General features: G+C 42.5%; 1 pseudogene; it reads right to left on the bottom strand.

Moving 5' to 3' along the window:
- Positions 1-8,781: 8,781 nt before the first annotated feature.
- LOC129678468 (voltage-dependent anion-selective channel protein 1-like) lies at positions 8,782-9,564 on the bottom strand (annotated as a pseudogene).
- Between the last annotated feature and the right edge of the window lie 5,780 nt (positions 9,565-15,344).

Here is a 15,344-nt window from a genome sequence, read left to right as displayed (position 1 = left end):
TTGAACACAGGGAACTTCCCAGAGACTTGTACTCCAACCAAGGACTATTCATGGAGATAAACTAGAACCCCTGCACAGATGTAGCCCATGGCAGTTCAGTGCCCAAGTGGGTTACATAGTAAAGGGAAGAGGGACTGGCTCTGACATAATCTGATTGGCCTGCTCTTTGATCACCTCCCCTGTAGGGGGGAGCAGCCTTACCAGGCCACAGAAGATGACAATGCAGCCACTCCTGATGAGATCTGATAGACTAAGATCAGTAGGAAGGAAAAGAGGACCTCCCGTATCAGTGGACTTGGTGAGGGGCATACGTGAAGAAGGGGGAGGGAGAGTGGGATCGGGAGGGGAGGAGGGAGGGGCTTATGGGGGGATACAAAGTGAATAAAGTGTAATTAATATTAAAAAAATACTCAACTTCATTGGAAATCAGGGAAATATAAATGAAAGCTAGAATTGGGTGCTGTTTATTACTTCCAAGACAACTCCAGGTAAATTTGCCAGTAAAAGACCAGGTGTTGACCAACTTGAAGCATTACTTGGGAGCCTCACTCATTGGTAATTGGCGTGTTATGGTTTTTGCAAAGCAGTTTTGCCATAAAACCCCTGGACAATTTGAAGACACCCAGGTAGAGGAATATTAATCCAGGAACATGGCTGCTCTTGCAAGGGATCACATCTAAAGACCTAGGTCTCTTGTCACTTTTTTCATTTCTATCTATATTACAAGGCTCATTGCCAAGGTAACCCATAAATAGCATTCATCCAGTTTCCCCGTTTTCACGTGGCTCTGTTTAATGCTTTACTACAATTCATATACTCTTCTGAATCAAACATGTGAACCAGTTTGAGCTCTTTAACGTGTATCGTCCATGTAGAGCAGTAGAGCCCTGCTGCACCCTGTATACATGTACCCGGGCACTGTGTTCTGCATGTTAAAGCCTGCAAGCTATACCGCACATACGTGTGTGACTTACAAAACTGTGAGAGATGATCAAATATTTGTATTAAGTTGGGAGGCACTGGAGTCGTTCATTATGCACGAACAGATAACTAAACACTTTACAATTTTTCATTTAGTTCCTAATTTATCTTAACCATGAGTCACTATCACTAATGAAATTTATTATGATTTGCTTTGAAGATGGAAACAGCAGATGATTTCTTATCAATTCCACATATATTAACTCTAGAAAAAAAGGCCTGAACAAATCTGTGAGAAAGGAATAATCACCCAAGCATGTGCTGTCTGAGGATGCGTTGAGAAATCAAAGTCTAGACATTATATGGAGTTGTCCTATGGACCTTTTGAAATGAACAGCATATTTGAGTATCTGGGGTTAGTTATCTAGCTGATTTAAAAATTCTGTTCTATAGATTCATCCAGGAGTTTGTCTGAACTATAGAACATACCCAGATATAAGAATGCTCCTTTAAGAGAAAAATATATATTTTTGCACATACACACACAAAAATCTAAAGCCATTCTATAACCCAGCTGTCATCCAACCAGAATAAGGGTACATAATGTTAGGCATTATAATTCATGATACATGTGGGCCCCCTTGAAAGAGATAACTGCTTTATTCAAATTAAAAAAAAAGCCCTGTTAAGAAGCATGAGATGTTGGGGTGTGGAGGGAATTTGCCGGGAACAAGAGTGATATCCAAGACTAAGTTCTAAAGGAATCTTGTTTGCACAGACATTAGTGGGTCTCTGAGAGCAAAGCGCTAGTTGGCATCTTAAGATGCCTGTATGGAGGAAGGCAGAGAGTAGGTTAAGGCATGGCACTGGAGCATCAGCCTACATTAGATGGAGAACCTTCTCAGTTCCTGCTCGAAGGGACAGGGTGGGTACTGTCAGTGAGGGAGCTGACATCTGGACTCACTGAGGGACAAACATAGACCAAAGATGGGAAGGAATCTCCACAGGTCATGGAAGATACTGCATTCATTATCCTTCATGTTCATCCTCAGGAAACTCTTCCCCAGCTTTGGGGCATCAGGAGCCAAGACTTGGAGTGAACCAATACTTTTTAACATAATAGAGGCTCTAAGAAACAGAAGTATGTCCCCCTAGAGAACCTTGAGAGAAACAGAACAGCATGAAGGAGAAGAACCTTTGCCTATCCGAATGAGAACAATACCCGCAGCACCAGCCACAGAAGGAGCTGCTGTTAATTTATTGCTATGTGCATCAGAGCAAGTGGAGCCTGTGCCAGTGGAGAATGGGAGCTCTAACACTCCCACGAACAAGCTCCACACACTTGTATCTGTGCTCGTCTCTGCTATGTCCATCTTTTGTGTGTTCAGTGAATGGGTAGCACCTTTGCCCACAAGAAGCAGATAGTCCAGTTTAAGGATCACATGATAATTTTGTTGTTGTGAGGTAAATGTTCAAAAGTGACAGTAGTCTGGAGTCACAAAGGAGAGTCTATCCCAGTTTGGGGTCTAGGTCAGGAGCAGATGGAAGGGAAAATGACTGAGGAGCGTCCTGAAGGACATTAGTAGGAGCTGGCTGAGTTATAGAGTAGCTGAAAGTATTGCTGCCAGAGGACGGAGAATTAGCAAAGCTACCGAGCTGTGAAATAGTGTGGTGTGAAAGACAGATGCAGATGGTTTTCCGGGACTGGAACGTCCAAGGTGATTTGCAAAGGAGAGGCAGGTGTTGGGGCTGGCTGCCTTGGGATGGTCAGGTTCTCAGGGCCTGGGCCGGTTGTAGGTAGGCAGCGACATGTTATTTCTGATGGAGCATTCTGACCATGTACACAGCAGTGTGTGGGCTCAGAGCAGGCAGGGCAGGAGGAGGCGGAAAGCAGGACATCATTTCCATCGTCCCGGCCCCACTGCGCCAGATCCAAACAAGGACACATTACTATGGTTGTAAAGTGGACAAGCCCAGGTCATAATCAGAAGGGGAAGTTAGTGCTGTTTCACTGGAAAAGGAAAGCGGCCTTGTGAAGCTCAGGTTTCTGACCGTGTAAAACTGTGAGCAGAGCGGTGGGGGCATTGAATCTGGGGATTCAGAAGAAGGGGTGGAAGAAACTGGGTGGGAGGGGTTGTGGGGTGGCAGCAATTACACTGGTGGAAACAGAAATTAAAAACAAAACAAAACTGCCACTTAAATGGTCTTGACCCTGTTTGCCTGGGAAAAGACCTTGGAAGGTATGCCTCACATGTTGTTTTTTGTAGCTTTCTGAGAGGAATGGAGATTGAACCCAGCCAGGGCTTCAGGTTTGCAGGGCAGGAACAATGCTACTTAGCTGCACACCCAGCTCAGAACATGTTTCGAAAGGCAGAGTATTAGATATCTCGATTAGGAAGCTAGCCATGGCTAAGTGTCATGCAGTTAGACTGCCTTAGGAGCTGAGGAGATGGCCCAGTACAGTACCCACTGTATAAGCATGCAGACCTAATTCAGACTTCCAGTTCTCACCTAAAAGCTGCTCCTCTGCTGTCACGGATGGGGGAGAGGCGGGCAGGTCCCCAGCACTCACTGGCCAACCAGCCTAGCCGATTGGCGGGTTCTGTGTCCAGAAAGAGCCCTTGCCCCACAGCAAACAAAATGGAGACCGACAGAGAAAGATATTTGACGTTAACCCATGGCCTCCACATACGTATGCACACACAGTCACCACATACACACGCAAGTTAAGGACATTCTGCAGAGGGTTGGAACAACAAGCACACCGTTTTCCTTTTCTAAATGTAACAAAAATTATTTCAAAACAGCTGGTGCTGTAAAAATCCAGGTATTAAAGATAGCAAGTTTTGAACCCGTGGAAAGGTGTGTATCATTGTCGAATGAAATGTGATTGTTGTTAGAATCAAAATGGAGTTGCTGGTGTCAGTCCTAACTAAAGAGGAGGAGAAGGACCAAAAAGGTTGTGAAGAGTGAATGACTGTTACTGTCACAGAACATTGCAGGAATCACAAGCTTGCACAGAGGTCACCACAGATGTAAATGAAGCACGTCTCTGCAGAGACCTCTGCCCTGCAGGTGTCTGCTTAACCTCACGCTGGTGCCACTCTTGCTATCAACCAAGGCTATTGCTTCAATATCTGATGTAACACTCCTAGTTTTAATCCTCAGAATCTCCCCCTTGCCTCACTCTCTTTGAAAGGACTCAGAGTTTGCCAGTGTACGCATATGTGTACTCTACCACTCTGCCACTCCTAACAGATACTTATTATTTACTTCCTCTCCGATTGTTTTATTTGGTCTAAAAACATAGCGCTCCATAAAAGTTCCTAGTATCTTTTTCTGTGTCTCTATAAAATCTTATCTAGCTTATAATAGTTTAAAAAATATAAATGTTCGTATTACTAAAAGGCACTATGCATACACGTGGGAAAGAAAAGCCGTCAATGGTTTTGCTAAGCTGTACACACTGTCCTTGGCCATACTGATCTTCTGAGCAAGACATGACTATTGGAGAAATAGTGGCACCATTGTTTTGGGATAACCAACCACTTCTGAATGGATCTGAGGCCTGCCCCACAGGAGGGATAAAGGTCCAGCAAAGTAAGCTTTGATCAAAGTATATTGACTGGGGAAGTCACAGGACAGGGGGAGGGATGTACTTGTGACATGCTGCCAAACTGATATGTAGTCAAACTGTCTTGTAAGAATGTGTGTACACACACTCATGCGTGTACATTAATGCTGCTTTCAGCCTTGAAAAGTTTATTTTTCAGTGAGTAATGATTCATGCAAAGACTCATAAATTGCCAAAGTGATGGGAATAAGTGACTATTACGTGTGCATAAACAGGACAGCTACAACATTTTTTTCCCCACAGCTGAGGAAATATCACACACACACACACACACACACACACACACGACTGTAAGAGCTGGGGAATGGGTAGAAGCACTATGAAACACTGGCTTCTAGATGTGAACACACAGCAGCTATGACTGTCTGCACACGATCTGTGTGGAAAGAGGAAAGTAGGCGGGGCTAGTTGGGAAGACTAAGGAAGGAGGTTAGCAGAAGTGGGAGGAGATGAGAGAAGGCAATGGGGGCTAAAAATGATCCCAGCACTTGTATGCATATATGAAACTGTCAAAAAGAAAATTAAAAACTAAAATGTAACTGTAAAATTGAAAGTGGAAGAGGCAAGCGTTTCTCTATGGCAGCAGTTCTCCACCTTCCTAATGCTATGACCCTTTAATACAGTTCCTCATGTTGTGGTGACCCCAGCCATATGTTATTTTGTTGCTACTCCCTAACTATAATTTTGCTACTGTTATGAATTGTAATGTAAATGTCTTATATATGCAGGATATCTAATATGCTACCCCTATGAAAGGGTCATTTGACCCCCAAAGGGGTCATGACCCACAGAGGAAGAACCACCATTCGATGGGAAGTGTGCTGTGGTACCAGGAGACAAGAACAACTGAAATCTGCAGAAGGCAACGGAGAACATATTCTAGGTACGCCTGGCTAGAGGCAACAGCAAGCCTTCAACATGAAACCAGACTCCATATGATGATGATAGCATCATGCAGAAATGGGGACTTGAATTGTATATATTCTGTCTGGTAAAACGGTGGCCACATCCTGCTTCATACAGATTTCCATGAAAGCCTGGAAGCTGGGTACTCCATCCTTGGCACTGTTAATCACTCCCATGTGACTCTGCATCATTCAGTTGCTTGAGTGAGTAGCAGACAGAAGACAAGCTGTAAGATGACTAATTAAATTGGAATTTTAATTAAACAAGTAATCTTTTATTTAAATATGTCAAATTTATGTCATACATTTTTTATTTTTTCTATTTTTTAAATTATTATTAATATTATTATTAGTTACATTTTATTAATTCTGTATCCCAGCTGTATCCCGCTCCCTTGTTCTCTCCCAACCCCACCCTCCCTCCCTCAATCTCCTCCCTGCCCTTTCCAAGTCCACAGATTGGGGAGGACCTCCTCCCCTTTCATCTGATCCTGTTTTGTCATACATTTTTATTTGTTAGATTTGTCTTGCTTATTTCCTTACTACTAAGGAATAAGACAAAAAAAAAAACAAAAAAAGAAAATAAAAACACAATAAAAAGAGCTGATCCAGGATAACTTGGTACAGAAAGTGGCCTGGTGTGAATTAACCTTTGCTTAAGCAGTAATAATGGTGTTTTTCAAAGACAGTTGTTTTCTTTCTCAGGCCCTTGAAATTTGACTTGAAGATCAGGCATATACAGGACTCATGAAGACTACACACAGGCACATGCATACACACATATGTAAACATATGGGAAGGGGGATGGTCTAGATGGAGTCTGTCAGTCAAACCTATAAATATAACATTATGATGACGAACTGCAAGCTTGAGCAGCCAATCCTTTATTTATCCTCTCAAAAACAGTTATCAAAGTAGAGAAAAGATGCACAGTGTGCCAGAGAAAAAGCATGAGATAGAAATGAACTGAGGTAGTTACGGAAGAACTCTCATGAAAGGCTGAGTGCCTCCAGAGAAAGGAGAATAATGTAGAGAGAAGGTACCATTCTCCACTTTTATCTGATGTAATCTTCCTCACATTTGTCTTTTCAAATTCCTTGTGCTTCATCCTCTTTATCATGGTATGTGGATGCTTATTCCAGTACTCTGCTGCTCCCAATAAAGATCACATCCTAAAACTCTCTTTCTCCCTCCACAACCTCCATCTGCTCTCATCTTGTTAACTGATCATGCACAGTTTTGTAATTTCTTTCTTAGAGTCTCTACTTAAGTTAAAAGACATCCTATGAATTTGAAAGAAAAAAGAGGCTAAGAGGCAAATTTCATGCCTCCTTGCTGTCCTCCTGACATGGGATGGTTCATCTAGGTTACCGACAGGATTAGATTCAGAATCTCCTAGGAGATTAGAAAAGCATTCCTCTGAGAGTGTCCATGAGAGTCTTCAAGAGGTCCTCAGCTGAGGAATGCTCTGCCCTGATGGATGGTTTAATCCTTTGACGAATTCAGAATCTGAATTGACTTTGGGGAAGTGGTGCCTAGTTGGATGAAGTAAGTTACTGGAAGCTACATCTTGCCGTGGCTCTTTCCTGCTCTTCTAGCTCTCTATTCTTGCCTACCGGGAGCTACTCTGTCATACCCTCCCTACCATGATGGGCTGAAACCTGAAACCAACCTCTAGCAAAATAAATCTTTCTTCCCTTAAGTAAATTGTTTCTGTCAGGTATTTGGCCACAGTCATAAGACTGACTTAACACAAGACTAAAATAAGCCCATTACCTGAGAGTACCTGTGTGGCTGTTTCTTGTAAATGGAAAAGACTTCAATATGCCAATGGATAAAACACAGATGATTCTAGTTCTAAAGGAAGCACATTCCCCACAGTTAGAGAAAAAATTTCTAGAGAAAAACAACAGTAAGAGTTCTTCCTACAGAGTGAGAGATAGCCAGGCTTTAGCGTGCTGGCTTAATTTATGTTCTTTTGCTATTTTAAAATCTCTGTGATGAGTATTCTTCAGAGTGGAGAATGAATGGGCAAGTGCCATCTTCCTAGTCATTTCCTGAATCTGTTCTGAACATGAGTCTTCACCTTGCTTTGTTTACAGACCATGAGACCAGACCCGGAACAGGTTGGAGATCAGCACTTGGTCCAAAAGTATTTAACATGCTCAGCTTTGTACCGTTCTCTTCTGAATAGTCTTCCATTTAGGAAACTGAGGTTTTACTCATAAAGGCTAAGTAAATAAAAGAAATAATTGCTTTATAATACTTTTAAACTCTTAAATTCCCCCGTTGAAGTATTTGGAAGAAGGTTGGACATCAGAGCTTAGGTCTAATGCCATCACACAGGCTTCCTTCCTTCCTCTCCTCCATCTTCCACTTCCCCTGTAAGTGGGGTCCTTCCAATGCAGACAGGGGCACACCAAGGGGTCTTTTTTTTAATTCAAGTTTCATCTTAAATGATGTTAATTTTAGCATTTGAAGGGAGGAGATAATTCCACACAAAATGGAAATACTCTATAATGTACCCATTAAACTGCTAGAAGGTAGAGTGATGAGACTATAGCAGAAGTCAGTTTAGATCCCTAGTGCTGTCAGGGTGTGACCATCGTCACCTGCCCAGCGCAGAGCTGGAAAATCCAGAAGCTATTCCATACTCTGGCGCAATAACAACAACCAAAACAACAACTAAAGGAAAGAAAAAGAAAAAGAGGAAAGAAAGGAAGAAAAAGAGAAAAGAAAGAAAGAAAGAGAGAGAAAGAAAGAAAGAAAGAAAGAAAGAAAGAAAGAAAGAAAGAAAGAAAAGAAAAAAGAAAACCACACTGCAAGGAAGAATTAAGTCCTAAGTACTGGTTCTATCATGCTCCACCCTAACAAAAGAAATAGCAAACCACACCCTGAAGACTACGTTGGTGTAAAAGTGATGGGCTAGGATGGGAACAGGGTGTGATGATCTGTCCAAAATGCCCCTTTCACATAGGTGTGCACATGCTCCACATGATCCAGGGTTCGATGCTCAGGAGGTGCCAATTTCATCTGGGACTGGATACATATTGACAAGGAGACCATACACTCCCAGCTTCCCTCTGCGGCCTGGCACCTCTAGAGGGGCTCCTCTCCAAGCCATGCCCACAGCTGGAATGGGTTTTCTACTGTACCTCTGAAATAGTAAGCCCCTTAAAGCCGAGTCATCCTTAGCCTGGAGATCTAACCTGATATTTAGCAATTCTCACATCCCCAACATACAACATTAAAAGGAACACTAAATTCTGAAGGTAGCTATGCTGCAAAATAGCTTAAAATTAACGACTATATAGTATTCTTTTATGCTTGAAATTCCAGATCTAGACCAAGCTTTGTCACCTGCATTGACATTCTTGTCATCCAGCAGAGCTGACAGTGTCAGTTTGACACCTGGCTTCAGGATCTGAGTTTCTCCTAAGCCAGGCTAGAGTTGTTCACTTTGGTTGAAACGCTGGCATCAGGGTCGACCTGATACTTGGCTACTATTACAAAGTGACTGTTACTGTTTACTGCTGTCCAGGAGAGACTGACAGCAGTCTCCAACTTCTTGTTCACCTTCTGGTCAATGGAGCCACCAAACTCTGTCCCATTGTTCACATTAGTATGAAGCTGGAATTCTCTTGTAGCCAACTGCAAAGTTGCTCTGGGTCACTCAGGACTTCGAAGCAGCCAGCCCTCATGGCCAAGCACCAGAACCCCTCCCCCACACCCTGATCTAGGGCCCAGCGATGTCAAAGGTTGTTCTGCTCCTCCTGTACCCTGTCTTGATTTTTTTTAATCATTTTTTCCAGGGTTAGGGCAAGAAGGATGAGTCAAAGGTCATCTTCAGTCCACGTGCAAGCTGGTCTTTCATGGTGATCTCGGTGTCCAGGGTGTTGTCTGTGTTCTATTTCTCTGTAAACGTCAGCCTGTGCTCGGTCAACCTGTCCTTGGTTTCCAGGCTGCCATTAATTTTGGTGGTCTCTGTGTTGGTGGAGTCTGAGCTGGAAAATTCCAATCTATTCTCAGACTTTGTTTTCAAATTAAGCCAAAGACATCTCTGGCAGACTTGCCAAGAACAGCATATGTGAAAGGCACAGCCATTTTCTTGGAGGCAGTAATGGCCTGAGCTATGGCAAGGCTTACAGCGAGGATTGAAGGAGTTTTCTTGATGGGAAATCCTCATCGCCGGTGTGCTGGGAGGATGTGAATATGCTCCCAGCGTATTTGCTGGCCTGAACTCGAGGATGAGGGTTGATGAGGTTATTACTTACTTTCTAAACCATCCAGCAGTTTCTCAGTGTATGAGGAACAACTTGTTGCATGCTTACAGAGCACAAAATAAATCAGGAAAGTGTTCTGATCAGAGGGCAAAGCAAGCTCTTTGGATTTGCTTCACTGATGATGAGAGGCCCATGATTTCCTCATCTTTACATGGATGCTCCTATTTTATTAACAGTGTTGGCATTCCGCACCACTATCTGGCTGTGCTTGATGTCATGGCTCCTGCCAGTGGCTAACCAGTGGGATGGGGATCTTTCGGCTCTGTGCTTACGTGTTCTCGCATGGGTTGGCTTACCTTTGTGAGCTGTAGGTCTTCAGTCTGTATTGGAATCCTGAAGGAGTTAGATTTCCTCTGAGCTGCAGCAACAGGATAGACAAACTTGTGGTGAGAGTGAGGGGAAGCAGGCAGAAGGCAATGCGGGGAATTCCTGAGTGGATGTCTCTTCATCCAGTTTTCCTGTCCCCTGAGCCTGGCGTGAGAGCAACTGGCCTAACTTGGATATTGAAGGTGGTTTCCTTCTGTTCATAAACTAGGCTGTTCTGCCTCTGCCTTTGGGTTTACAATGTAGTTTGTCTTGGAAGTCCATCACTTATGATAAGCATTTCAATTTCCTCAGTGGATCTCAGTAGCCAATATCTAGAGACATCTTTGCTTATCAAAATTGTGAAGGGGAGGGAGGAAGGGAGGGACTATTGGCAGGTAGGAGCCAAGGACAGAGCTGCTGCTGAGCCTACACTACAAAGGAAATCTTGTGACAGAGGTATCTGGCCCCAGCTCAGCAATGTGAGACTAACACCCTCTCACCTACCTTTCTGGTTTAGGTCCTGGAGATCTGAAGATGGCTCCCACTTCTATTGCTCCATGGGCTTTTCTCTTTAGCTTTGGGTTCATAATTATGGTTTGGAACATGGATGTGCCTTTCAGGGTGTATTTCAACATTCCAGCTAGCAAACTGTGTGTTTGGCCAAGGAGAAAAAGTGGTATCCCTTATTGTAAATAAAGTCTATTCTCTGGCTTATAGTATTTTAAACTGTACATTTGGTTAAGACAAGTCCATCCTTGAGAGATAGATTCCTTCTTTCCTATAATGAAAACTAACCAGAGGCACCAGAGCCTGGAGAATTAAAGACTGTGCCCTTGGTGAGTCATGGATTCAAGAAGATAAATGCTGAGTGAACCCCTACACAATCAAGCTGACCGCGTCTAAGACATGACACTCTCAGCCCGTGCCAGGCACCATGTCCCATAGCATACACTGTGTAACTGGTTCAACCAGCTTTACTAACATGCTTCTCCCATCCTAAACAAGCCACCATTTTCCGGAGTTTTTAATCTCATTACATAGAAAATAAAGGTATGGGGGAGGAGGTCCCCCCATTAGTGGACTTGGCAAGGGGCACGGTGGAGATGAGGGAGGGAGGGAGGGACTGGGAAGGAATGAGGGATTGGGACACGGCTGGGATACAGAGTTAATAAAATGTAACTGATAAGAAAAAAATAAAATTCAAAAAAAAAGAAAAAAAAAGAAAATAAAGGTATGACATCAGGTGATATGAAATTCTACTATTCTCGAATCCATGCCCCAATTGTTATATCTTACAATACATGTTCAATTAGTTACAGTTCATTTCAGAACAACATGGTCAATGTCCATTGTTAATGATAGAAGAATTCCCATAGATTACATGTTTGATTACTGTTTACATGTTAGTGGACTAAGACTAAACATAAGGTACCAGCATAACATGGTTAATTCTATAATTGCTTTGTCATCTTACATAGTTTATAAAATAGGAAAAAGAAGAATTAAATAATCAAGAACACACAAGATATTGATCCCAGTTCATAAGATCCCAGAATAATGCAATCACTCTGAAAATATGCTTATAAAGTTGGCCACCATGCAGATGAAAACCAAATGCCATAAATACCTCTTTGACTTTCCATCCAGTGTTATCTGTTAAAGAAAGCCCTTAATAAGGGAGGAAAAGACAGAAGCATATCCTTGAATATTAGAAGCAATACTCCAAACCCTAGAACTTTGAGAAATTTTTGGTGCTAAGAAGGCGGGAGGAAGAAGATGCAATTCAATATATGAATCTATGGTTTCCCTTCAGCTGGGACACATAAACGCAAAACCACCAAGATATCAAAAGCACGAGTCATTATTCCCGCCTGCGTGTTCCCAAATAGCAGAGACCATGTAGCCTTCTGGCTGGGCTTAAGAACAAAAGCTTCAAATTAATAAGCAAAGGGGAGTTTGCGTCCAATCTAAATCCAAATCCAAATCCAAATGCAAACATGCAAGCACAATTTGTAAATTGGAAGCAGAGTCAAATCCTTTTGAGCCTTGCCTATCTCTAATTAGCAGCAAGTTAGCCCTTGTGCCCAGCTAGGCACAGCCAGAGTGACAGGTGCCATCGGCTGGATAAGGCCTCCTCTGGGAGAGAGCAAAGTTCTCCAGCAGGAAACATCCATCCTCTCCATTGCAGTGCAGTTACGTTGGTGGACATAGCAAGAGAAGGGGATATTTTAGGTGGTGGAATTACAAGTTTGCAAGGAGGGATGTGCTTTTGGTTGAGAGGACAATATATAAAAGGAAATGACTTTAATCAACGGTAGCTTCTCAAAAGTTCTTACTGCAAAGTTAGGTCGTCTCCCTAGAGTAACTGTGAGTGAAGGAAGGAGAGGTCGTTGGTGTGAAGGAGGAAGGAGGTCTTGAAGAGGTTGAAAATAGACACAAGACTTTCATGTTCAATGGTGGGACGAATCTGAGGAAAGTATGTATACATAAAAATGAATTTCTTAGGCCACATAGTCTTCATGATGGAGCAAATCTCAGATAGTATATGGACTTAATGCAGGATTCCTTACTTCTCTGGATCCCCTGGGTTGCTGGAGTCAGCATGTTGGCTCCTCTGTTGGTTTTACTCAGGGTCATCCTTAAGACTGCCATCACCTGGCAGTTTACGGAGCCTAGAAGGTGGGAGATGGTCTTGTTCTTGATTGGCCCTGATATTGCCTGTTACTGTTGCTCATCCTACATGGTTGGTCCCATTCAATTGTCTCTCACAGGTCTCCTTACTTTGTTAGGGAAAGTCTGAATGAGTGAAAAGGGAATGCTACAAGATCCCATAGGTCTTCTCCTCCAATGCCATGTAGCATCATTTCTGCAGAATTCTTTTGGTCAAAGCACATCACAGGCCAGGCCCCATTTAGATGGTAAAAATAAAATCAGCTTCATCTATATGGTCTATATGCTATGGTAGCCCCAGTTGGTGGGTTCACATAGCCCAGGCTGGCCTCAAACTCTCACTTCTTCTGTCTTGTTTTTCTTAGCACACATATGTACCACCACACTCAACGAACAATCTCCATACCTCTACCACAATGTATGAAGCTGGTAGGATACTGTATACATAGTATGAAGTTCTCACCATAGATAACGTTAAACACTGTCCTCACTGTTAGACCTCCCTTGGGGAAGTAAGTACCTGATGTATTGAAACATGTGGTCCCCATTTTCCCTGCCAAATATCAAAGCACTGGACTGAGTGATATGGTCTTATTGACATGCACAGTTCTTTGGGGCTCGCTTTTAGCTCCATCCTTAGCTGTCAAGAGTAAATGAATTTTATGTTACTTTTGGGGCTAGAACATGTGTGACATTAGAATGCAGAAAAGAACGGTGCCTTCTTGAGCCTCCAGTAATATTTCTTCCTTCTATTTCTTCATTTTGTATGACCTTTAAAACTATAACTATTTATAGGTCTCACTTTCCTGTAGGATATAGTTTAAAGGTTAAAAAGCCCCTTTGATTGGCATTCAAGCTGGGCAGGACAGGTTGCAAAAAGGACCCATGTTTTGAAAAAAACAAACAAACAAACAAATAAACAAACATGTGAGATGGTCAAAAGGAAACTGGGAGAATAAACTATGCATGTCCAGTTTATTCTTTAAAAGTTAGTGATCAAATAATGCAAACTGCATTTATCGAGGTAGCATAAATAAAATGACAGAATGGTAGTGCCACTTGAGAGCTTTCTCCAGCTGACAGTGAACATTAAAAAGGGAGATGCGGGGCACTTGGGAGATGGCAAAGCAAGCAAAGGGCTTGCCTTGCAAGCACAAGGGTATGAGTTTGATTCCCAGAAAAAAATGCAACAAAAACCAAGCATTGGATTATGTACTTATCATCCCAGTGTTAGGGAGGAAGAGAGAGCTGGTATACACACACACACACACACACACACACACACACACACACACACACACACACAATGCATGTACATGCTTGCATGAAAACACAAGAGCGATGTGGATTTTTTAGCTTTGTCTATTTAAGCTGTGTTAGTATATTTATTGCTGGATTGAGATATTCAATACCAATTGGCACACTCAAGTCAGACATATCTGCAGAAGAGACTCTACGCTGAAATTACATGGCAAAGCATTTACACAACCACCAGTGTGGGTGTGATAATTCTAAAGATTCTGAGATCATAATCCAGTTGAAAAGACGATAGCATTATAGCCATTTTACACTGACTTCCCTGGGTATAGCAATGAGACTAGAGTCATCAGTGTCCATATTTGCCATTCTCGGTATGGTCTCTAGAATAGTCTTCCATCCTGCCATGGTACAAGTGTCTGCTAACCTCTCAAGGCTTAGCTTGTCTTTGTACCTGCCTCTCACTCCACGGTTACTGTTGTTGATCCTTGTTTTTCTTTACTATTGGTGGTTGCGTTTCTATTACCTTGTTGGTGGGATCTTGTTCTGTTTCCCCATTAACTGTCTTTGTGAGCCTGTTGGAAGAATTCAGATGAAACACACATAGAAGACAAGTGCAGTTTGGTTCTTGGTAAAATGGCAACACTCTCAAGCAGTGAGAGTGACCAGTAACCAAAGGAAATGTTGTAACAACCTACATTTTAGGGAAGAAATTATATGATTTCCAAAGTTCCTGGAACAGAAACATTTTCCTGAAGGGTGTTCTCCTATGCAGGTGATTGACAGGCCAATTTGATTAATCCTTAAGAGAGGGGGCAATGATAGATCTTTGTGTTCTTTATGAAAAAGCTTTAGTTCATGAACTTCCAGATATTTAAAATGCCATATCTCGATCCAGGGTCAGAGATAAGACTCAGATCCCATTCTTTCAATCAGTAATCAGAACACTGTAGCTTGTAAGTTACTGATCATGAATGAGGGATGTGCACCCAATGACTGCCAAGTCTGCTCATATCTGACGAGCTCCCTACCAATACCACCCAGCTCACATGATGCTTGACTTGTTTACAGTCTTACTAGCTTTGCGTTCCCAGCAGCTATCACTGGGAACCACTGAAGTTTCTACACTTTAAAAATTAATTGGACCTTCTTCCATAAGCTTTGAATAATTTCATTAGGCTGGTGTGCTTTGAGACAGCTCTGGGAGAGACATGCCATTAGCCGTAATTTTTTCCAGTAACAACTAAATTCTGTTGGGAAACATCTATACAAACAAGCTAGAGTGAGATCTTATTCAATGATTGTGAGAAGATACACACTATACTACAAGCTGTTCTTGCAACACTGAGTGAAAATAACAATAGGTTG

This window comes from Psammomys obesus, unplaced genomic scaffold (assembly GCF_907164565.1).
Source record: "Psammomys obesus unplaced genomic scaffold, mPsaObe1.curated_primary_1811, whole genome shotgun sequence".
Taxonomy (NCBI): Eukaryota; Metazoa; Chordata; class Mammalia; order Rodentia; family Muridae; genus Psammomys; species Psammomys obesus.
The sequence above is the reverse complement of the archived record's forward strand: the minus strand, read 5'-3'. Positions and strand labels throughout refer to the sequence as shown.